Below are 10,734 nucleotides of genomic sequence, written 5' to 3' on the forward strand. Positions count from 1 at the left end.
AGTCAATGACGTGTCCATTAGATAAGGGATCATATATTCATCCATTCTAGATATCGTATGAACTAAGGCATGGATTATAATCATTCTATATGTCCATCTGTTGTTTCCCGATTTCCGAATTATGATGACCGACTAATTAAACAAATCAAATCAGTCAAGGCTTAGCCAAGCACTTAGGTGTCACACCCCCGAACCAGACAGCGGAAACGTCCGGGGGTTCGTGTGACTTAAATTGAAATATCATCACAATGAATATACATGAAGCAAACACATACATCGCCAACATTACATAGTACAATTGTCATTGTTCGCATCAAGTATATTGTTTAAATATTACATATCCATAACATAAATGGTTTGATAACTAATGTGTCACAAAAGAAATTTCGAAAACACACTTGATGATTCTTCATTCTAACGGTTACCTGAGAATACAAGTTATTCAGAAAACAGTCAACATATCTAATGTTGGTGAGTTCATAAGCATGTTTGATATAAAAATAGTTTGTATTGTTTGTAAAACCCAGAAAATCTGATATTTTCTAAAACAGAAATTGTTTACGAAATAGGTGCGATGATCCATAAGTATATGCGTGAATGAATTCAAACATGTAAAAGTGATATGTTTCTCATAATGGACTCTTGTGTTATCGTTGTTGAAAGTAAAAGTGAATAATGTTGTTTCCCAGGAAAACACGATGTTTTCCCGACTTAGATAGTATGATCTTTTTATATTATTTTATCGTCACAATCGAATATATATGATTTCCCATGATTACTTTGATGGTGTTGGATCTCTATGTGAGTCGTTGTAACCATGCATAATAATGACTAATTCGTCTGTCTTGGCATCCTTGCGAATGCCGGTAATGAATTAAGATTTTGTCACCCTAGACTGGTCGAGTCTAACTGTAGCGAACAACTTAGGTGTGGGCGAATCACCCCTGTATAGATCTATACACAAACTCTTACTCTCCTTCCAGGAGACTCTACTTATAATTACAGACTACGACCGACACTCATTGGTGTCACCCGTTATTTCCAACTAAATCCAACTGAATTTGATTTACCTTGTTTAACAACCTGATTTATGTTTACTTGAACCAAAAGGTAAGCCTAACAGACAAAGAGAAGTGGGCAACAGAGGCCCACTAATCATGTATGTTATTATAGACTGTCGATTATGCGACGGACGCGTTAGCCCATCTCACTTATGATGGATTTTTGGACCATACTAGCAATGCAATTAGGCCACTAAGGCCCGACAACATGTAAAAGCCAATGAGTGTCCGTTAGGCATGCTATTGGGTCACCGGAAGCCCAATAATCCTGTGTGATTATATTGGGCCCAAGTAATCATGATCTTCGGTCATACGGCCCAATAGCACGAATAGAAAATATTTGAACCCAATCATTGAATCATTATGGTTTGTCGAGTTTAAGTTCGTAGTGTTGGTATTGGTTGTATGCTACTTGTTTATTTGAAATGATAAAACAAAAATATCTTAACGTTTGATTTATAACGAACCTTTAGTTATATATATATATATATATATATATATATATATATATATATATATATATATATATATATATATATATATATATATTAAAGCCGTGCATTATGAGTTTTATATTTTAACCCAAAGATTTATAATTGTTTATTTGGTCCAAAAACATTTAGTCTGACCATTGCAACCCCTTTTTCTATAAAAATGACACTTTTAGTCCATTTTTATGAAAATTGACATTTTTGGTCCTTAAACCATTTTTCTTGACCGTTTTGACCCAAACTTTGTTTAAATGGTAATTTCAACCCAAAACTATTGTATTTTTCATATCCAGCTTTTATATATAAGAAGTTTACATTTTTAGCCCAATTTCCGTAAGTTTAACAATTTTGACCCAAAAATCAAAAACTTTGCATTTTTAGTCCAAACTTGGTAATAAACTCATTTTAGCCCCTGAAAAAGTTTATTTACATTTTAGACCCATAGTTTGTTAATTTTTTCCAATTCAACCCCTTAAAATCTCATTTTTCGCAACTTTGGGCCCAAAACCCATTAGGCCCACTTTTAAGCCCATTAAGCTAAATTTTATGTTTTTGACTCTTTGGAAAGTGTTATTTTCATAAAAATCAGATTTTATACAAATAACCAACTTATAAACCTCATAAAGCCGAAAAATAACAATTTATACCCAATCTTTGTTATTTTTGCAAATATGGCACTTATAAGGTTCTTTTGGTTTTGTTTTTCTCTTTTTAAACTTAAGGACTCTTAGATCTATGATATATGTTGCTTATTATGTTTTGTTTATGACTCTTTCACCCTTTTTGCTATGGATCTCGAAATTTAACCAACTTTCACACATTATCACAACCAAAAACTAAAGAAATCACATATAGCATGCAAACATACATAGATCATCACATGATACTTGTATTCTCCCCCCCCCCCCCCCCCCCAAAAAAAAAAAAAAACTAGTAAAAACCAAAAACAAGGGGGGGGGTATGAACTCACCTTTGCTTTGATGATTCAGATTTGAAGAAGAAATGGAGAGATTTTTGGTCCTAGCAACAACTTGAAGGGACTTTTGAACTTAGAGGAGTTCTAGGAGATTAGATCATGAAACAAAACTATGTAAGAAGGAATTTTAGTATTAAGATGGAAGTAGATGCTTGTGTTTGATACCAACTTAACAATGGTTGAAAAAATTGATGAAGATCTGTAGAAACTCAAGACGAATTCGAGATATCTTGATGGAAGGTGGAGGATGATCTTAAAGATGGGTTGGAGAAGATTTGATAATGTGTGTGTTATGATCTTCGGCCGAAGGTGATAAGAAGAAGAGAGGAGAGAAGTAGTAAGGTGACGGATGTATGGGAATGTGAGAATGGTGCATCGAAATCCACCATGTAATAAGGAGGTGGCTAACCCTCCTTAATCTCCCTAATTCCCTTTGAATTTTTGTTTGATATATAATTGGGCCAAGAGGGAGAAAGAAGAGAGATGGAATAGGCCTTTAATGCTTGGTTCCAATAATTGTAGGCCCATTTTGATGGTTTTCAGCCCATTGGGCCCCTTTGGGGTGTTCACAGCCCAATTTTGTATAAGAGAATGGATTTATGGTCCAATGAAAGCTAATTGAATCAATTAAGGACCATTAAGGTAAATCAATTTATTTTGGATCCATTATGGCCCAAAATGTTAATTTTCATGAAAGTGGGTCCAATTAGGGCCCATATAAGGGTCCTAAGCCCAAATTAGTCAAATTGGAAGCTTATTGGTCCATTAGGCCCAATAAGGTAATCCTAGTCCATAATGGACTTAAACCAGGATTTTAGGGTTTCCAATTCTTTGTTGACTATTTGAAGTGTTTGTATTGAGTGTTTGATGGAAATTTTGTTGTGATTGAATAAACATCGTGCATACTTTCAAGTTTTAGTCACAAATGTTACTCTTGTTAATGTTTACAGAAACCTTAGAATTCCTAGTTGTGACATTAGGGGTGTCGTCACTAAATCATTGAGGGGCCCACAAATATCACTTTTATCCGTCCAAGGGTAAAAGGAATAGATAAACTTCAACACATATGCTTGCTCTATCTACTCATCAAATCACACACAATGATATGTTTTATAACACCGAGTTATCGGTGCCTTTACATACCATCACTGTGCAACCGACTTGTAAACTGCAACTCATACCTCTCTCTTTGAAGCATATAAGATATTATCATCTCATAATCACTCGTGATGAAATCCATGAAGTGATTCAAATGAGCGTGGGTTGAATCCAATAATCGAATCTTATTCCAGGAGCACTCATGAACATTACATATATGTCTACAACACCTAGACAAACTACAGACCCATTCATGACAGTCTTGCCTCAATACCTTCTTCCAAAGTATGATTGACTGTGGATGGTTTGAATAACCTAGTTATTCGGGAAGTTAGAACATGCAAAATGAAAGACAAGAATAATAGTAATACTATATGGCCCCAAAATGTTTGATCCATATTGATTACTCGTTATTCATTGTATAATGTTTCGAATAATCAACTTAATACTTGAATTAAAAACAATAGTCATGCCATGCTCCAAGCATACATACTATGTATTTCTAAACAATAGCTATGCTATGCTCCAAGCATGCACACTATGTTTGTCTAAGGCCCTTAGTTTGTGAAATAGATCAATTGAAAATATTTCTTTGATGCTCATTTCATAATCCCAAATCCTTACTGTAAATGTAAGAATATCAAATTCTTGACATTTACTGTAATTTGTTAGATTCTAAGCTTATATGCAATGATCCTCTTGTAATGACTATGCATAAAAGTCATAGAGACTTGGCAGCAAACATTACAAAGTATTCCAATGGAGATTGAGAGCAAAACAATTCCAAGGAAGCAAAGTCTCAAATTCAAAGTACATACCTTTCAACATCCTTTTTGCATTAAGTTTTCTAATCTTACACAGATTTAAGGAATAACTTCCACCTATGGAAACATATCCATATTCCCATTTTTACTATCACTTCTAAAAAAGAGTTAACTCTTTTCAGTATATGTCAATGTGGTCCATCCGTTTTTATACTTCCAACTACAAGTGACCAATCTTTGGCGAACCTTAGATTTTCCTTAATAGTTGTTTAGCCACTTTAGTCATATCCGATTCTACTCCTTTTTCCTCCTTAATGCCCTAGGCATTTGGAAAATTTTAGAACGGATAAATATTATAGCACGTGAAATTGATCCAATATCTGAAGCATATTGGACGCGATTCATAATGACATGATACCTAACCAGTCTTTTGCTACAATATTTCTATTTGTCATGTTCTCATAATTCGAATTATGAAAAAAGGGATGTCGTAATCATAATCGAATTGTGAGAATGCAATTAACATAATCATGACTGCAATTAATTAAAATCTCACAATCTAAGCTTCAAGTATAATTTTATCTCCCTTAATTATATCAAAACCACTTTTCAAACTCTGCAACTTGCGAATTAAAACTTTTGTTTTGTATAATTAAATTACTAACTCACCATAATTGATTATGCTCCCACTAGCATAATAAGTATGTTACTAGCATAGCACTTATGCTCGCACTAGCTTTGACATGTACTCAGAAATTGGATGGACTTCTAGAAATTAGTACTTCATTGACTTTCTTCCTAAAGTTTAGATTTCTGATATGAGATGCTTCGATAAGACTTTCTCTAGGCTTCTCAAACTTATACACCTTTCCTTAGATAGCTCACATGTGTGTCTAAATAATTTTAGAACTTATACCAATAAGTATCAAATGTTTAGACCTTTGTCATTTCTCATAATTCGAATTATGAAATGGGATTCCGTATTCATAATCGATTTTGAGAATGCAAATTTCACAACTACTATCTACTTAAAATCTACTTAGTGAAAGCGTTTCCTCACCACCATTTTCATTAATTGGAGAGAAACCTTATGACACTTAGATTTTATGGCGTATATGTTCCTATCCATGTGAATTTGTCATAACCATGATCACAAGACAAGGTCAGTGACAAATCCAAACTTATATGGAATGAACTTGTTAATTCTAAATTTCTTGCCACCTAACAGCACAAGGGCCTACCAATGCTTCCAAGTTACTATGCAAACAATTAAGAACTCATAGGACTCACATACATAGTCAACTAAATGGAATGGCACAGAAACAAAAGTATGCAACACAATCGGTTAGAAACCTCAAGTCGTGTGCTAGTGTTTAACAATAGGTTTATTCTTGATTAGTTCTTGAAACTTGTCAAGATCTTTAAGACTCCCACTGCCCTCTAGACATATCAGATTTTCTTGTCATGAATCATTCCTTGACAAAACAAATATTCAAGAGTTAGTGCAGATTCTTATCAAGATACACACTTCACATGTGACATACACGTTATTCACCATGTATAATTATCGTGTTTTGTAAGCTTGATAGCTTAAATGTGAATATTATTATATAATATATCAGTTTGAGCATTGATTTCTAACAAGATAGTTTTATGAGATTTGAAGTAAAACTATGTTTAGAATCATTTGGGAAGTATTATAAGTCTTATGAGATTCAAATCAAAAGTCAAATATTGAAATCAACAAAAATGTAAAATTTAAGTTGGAAATAAGTAAAATAATGTTATTGAAAGTTGTAAATTATATCATTAGAAACGTTTAGGCAAAAACCTCACTGAAATCCGAGTTATAACGAAGAAGTTATGACTTATTGAAGTTTCGTGACAGAACTAACACGACGCCATATGACGTAAAAAGTGAGTTTACGATGAACTACTTTTAGCCCTTGTAATCTAAATGAAAGTTGTAGTATTCATTAAACCGAGAATTTTCATAGAAATAATGTCTAAATCTAACTTCATATGAGGAAGTTATGATTTTCTAAGATTTGGCATAGCAGTACACAATCTGAAACTTGAAATAAAGATCAATTGATTTTAGCCTACACAACCTAAACGAGAATCAAATATCTCATCAATAGTAGTACAAATGTAAAAAGATAAAAAAAACGGACGTCAGATGAAGAAGATATGAATTTTAACGAACATTTCATGTCCAAGCGCATTAAAAATATAATATTAAAAATGAATTCAAAATTAGCCAACGGGGTCTAAAAGAAAGTTGTAGAGTATAATTTCACCAACGTGTGCATGTAAAGAATGTCAAAAACGGAGCTCGTATGCGAAACATATGAATTTTTGAAGTTTTGGGAACAAACTTCAAGGTTGGTCCGAAGCTGTACGCCCAGCGTACACGAGACTACTACGCCGGGGTGGAAAGTTCTTCATTCATTACTTTGTAAATGTTTGACTTTTGTAAAACCCACTTGCATGTGGTGCTTTAGCCTTTAGACCCATTTGGTAGTTAGAGTGAGAGAGAGACATGTAAACACCTCTATAAATAGTGGGTTTGTCCACTTGTAGAGGTGTGCTTTGAGAGATGTAGAAATGAGTGTGTAAGTGTGTGTTAATTATGTAATCTAGATCTAGATCCTTTTTGTAACACCATATACATTCAATATATCTCTTGAAAACCCAAATCACCATGTTCAACTGTACAAGCTTTAATTCTGCATGCCAAACCATGTTCTTTGTCACTACAATTGGTATCAGAGCGGGTCTTCAAGATCAAGGTGATATTTGAAGAACGATTCTCGGTTTGGCGAATTTTTGTCGCAATTTGATCAATTTTGGTGAGTCTCTCTCTATGATCTCTCTAAATATCATTGAATTCGTGCGTTGCGTTTTTAATTTTTGATCGTTTGACTTGTTGGATCAAATTTTTCTTGAAAAACCCATTTGTTGTGATCCAACAATTTTTTTTGATCAAGCCCAAATCTAAATCCAAAAGATTTAATCCATTACTGTTCACTAAAAATTTTGTGTCTAAACATTGTCTTGTGATCCAATATTAAAATGATATAAGCCCAAACTTCACTAAATCAGTTCAATCACTTGTATTCGATGTTCACTTCTTGTGTTTTGTTTCTGTGCTTAACATGGTTGTACTTCAAAATGCTCTTGATTCACGATTTTTCATCTAACTATTCCTAAATCTTCGTTTTCGTTTCTTTATATCTATAAATCGATTGGATATGATTGTTGTTAATTTTTAATATGAGATTGGAAATCAATTTCGTATGATTTCTCATATGACGAAATCAATTTTGATCAAGTTGTATTTTAGAAATCGGAACCCGAATCTTTGATTTTAAAGATTTCGACCAAGAACACTTCGATAGGATGAATAACAGTTGTTTGAACTTGTTTTGATCTGAAGTTGGGCATTGTAATCTCCGATTTCGTGTTTCTTGCACTTTGATTTTGAAAAGTCAATTTTAGAAAAAGTCAAAATTGTGACGTGAAATCTTGATCGAACTGATTTTGCTTGAATTAGAATTTGTTTTGGATTGGTTCCTAGAAGTCGACTGTTTGGGGAATCAAATTAATGGTTATATTGACTTTTGAATGTCAAAGGGCACTTGATTGAAGAAAATCTGATTTTGACTGTGAACGATTGTTCAATTTCATTGTCAAAGAACAGATCGATAACAAAGGGTAGACATTCGATTTTTATAGTTGACGTTATGTGTTGAAAACGAAGGCTTGGAACTCGATTTTGGAATACTATGTTGCTAGCAAAGTTTTTGGTTACAAAAAGAGAAGGAATGGTTAAGTTGGAGTATATGTTCGTTAGTTTGGAAATCGATTTTGAATATACGAAGGATTTTGATTGTTAATGTACGAAGGGTTGATATTGGGACGAAGAACTGTAAGAAACGAAGAATCGATTTCGTTCGTTTTGGGTTAGATTGAAAAGCGAAGAACAGATTTTGGTGTTTGGGGCATATAGTTGATTTTGGGTGTTGATATTGGAAGACTATGAATTGGAACAAAGAACTGTGTTTTGGGTATAATTGGGAAAAACGAAGGGTTCCTGGAATTGGAACGAAGACCTGAAAAAAAAAAAAAAGAAAAAAAAAAACATCAAGAAACGAAGGGTCTAAAAGCGAAGGGTTATATTTTTGGGTGTACTTTTCGAAGGGTATAGATTTACAAAGAGGAGAGAGAAAGTATCCTACTCTTCGGATGTTACTCTTGGTATGTTGATGAATTGAAAGGAAATGATATATTTTCGAAAACAGCCCCTGAACCTTAGAAATTCTGACACTTCACAAATTAACTCAAGTTTCGAATTTTTGACATTTTTCATCCAACTTCGGAAATTGTTTAAGGCTTCGCATTTTTGGAACAAGTCTTCGTATGTTTGAGCAACAAGGGCAGAATTTTCGAAAATGGTCCCTGAGACTTCGAATTTTTGGTAGTTTTTCCCCAAATTCGAAAAAGGACTATTTTTTGAAAATTAAAGATTGTGCATTTCAGGCCCCTGCAGTTTGTGCAAATTGACGCTTTCTACCCAGCTTTGGAAAAGAAGGAGAGTTTTGCATATTTTGCTGTTTTGGGCGCAACGGGTCATTGTAGAATTTTGAAATTGACAATTTCTACCTATTTTTGAGAAATTTTGTCAAAGGCGATCCGTGAAAGGCAATAAAAATTGATAATTTTTTAGGTTTTCCGGATTGAAGCACAAAGTTTATGTCACATGTTAAGGGGGAGTTTTGACATGAAAAATTCCGAATAGAGCACGTTCTTTTTCCTTTGGAGTTTTATAATCAAATTTCGATTATAAAAAGGGGGAGAAGTTTTATATGGAAATTCGAACTTGAATTTTTCATATTACGCGGATTTGAAGACCGAAGTGATCTTGAAGTTTTGAAGCTTATGAGATGATGCAATTGGAAGTTCGGAAGTGATGTATTTGAAATGGGTTTGGTTTTATTGAAGATTTTTGGGGTGTGTTTTTATGCGCAACTTTTGGGTGATTATTTGGAGTTTGGAATACTCTTAATCATTCGTTGCTGCTTGGTTTGTATGGTCTCACATCCTAGAGCCCAAATTGAAGAGTCATGGAAGAATTGAACACTGAAGTTCGTTTCGACATGTGTCACCTTTGAGGCTCGAACCGTGTAGTGCTTGATTTTGGAAGATTTGAAGTGGGTCATTCATTCCTAACTTTGAGGGGGAGAATGTTGGTGTGTAATGTTCTTCATTCATGACTTTGTAAATGTTTGACTTTTGTAAAACCCACTTGCATGTGGTGCTTTAGCCTTTAGACCCATTTGGTAGTTAGAGTGAGAGAGAGACATGTAAACACCTCTATAAATAGTGGGTTTGTCCACTAGTAGAGATGTGCTTTGAGAGATGTAGAAGTGACTATGTAAGTGTGTGTTAATTATGTAATCTAGATCTAGATCCTTTTTGTAACACCATATACATTCAATATATCTCTTAAACACCCAAATCACCATGTTCAATTGTACAAGCTTTAATTCCGCATGCCAAACCATGTTCTTTGTCACTACACGTACTTTGCACGTATCCGATCCGGAGTCAGCCACGTTGCCCTTTCCTTCGCATAAAGACACCTATCACCCGTTGATGACACGTCCGAGACCCGAGAATCGAGAAAGTGCCATGCCTCGTATGCCCAACGTACTCTGTGGCTTCGACCACCTATAAAAGGGTGCACTCTGAGTTAATTTAAATTTTTGAAATCCCTTTCAATCTTTATTCAATTTCTAGCCTATCTCAACCCTATGAAGCCTAGGAATCATTCCCAACACCTGAAGCAGGTCCCGATGCACCAAAGACCCAAGAAAATAATCTTTTCAAGTTGAAACTCTACTCGTGCAATGCTCGATTTTCAGCAAAAATCTCTGATTTCGTCAAAGAAAGTCATTTTTAGAGATGAAGTGCTGCCCAAATCACCATTTTATTAATCTATTATTGCATGGTGGGTTCAATATAGTGACAATTATATGTTATGTGTTATATGTGCAATGTGCTTTCCTGTGTTATTATGATAATGGAGCTATACCTTTGACCATGAAGTGAATGAATAAGCATCACTTTGGTATTGGTATGTAGCCTTTGTCCATAAAGTGAATGAGTAAGCATCACTTTGGCATTGGCATAAGGCTAGGCAGGGTAGAAAGCCTGTAAATATTAGCCAAATGATAATTCAGAGATCGTTTATTTTCTGTGCCACTTGGGCGGAAATATTATTGATGTATATCATGTTGAAATTTTTGTATCTCATTGATTGTAAATCTTTGAATCAGATC

This window comes from Lactuca saligna, chromosome 2 (assembly GCF_052625555.1).
Source record: "Lactuca saligna cultivar CGN05327 chromosome 2, ASM5262555v1, whole genome shotgun sequence".
NCBI lineage: Eukaryota > Viridiplantae > Streptophyta > Magnoliopsida > Asterales > Asteraceae > Lactuca > Lactuca saligna.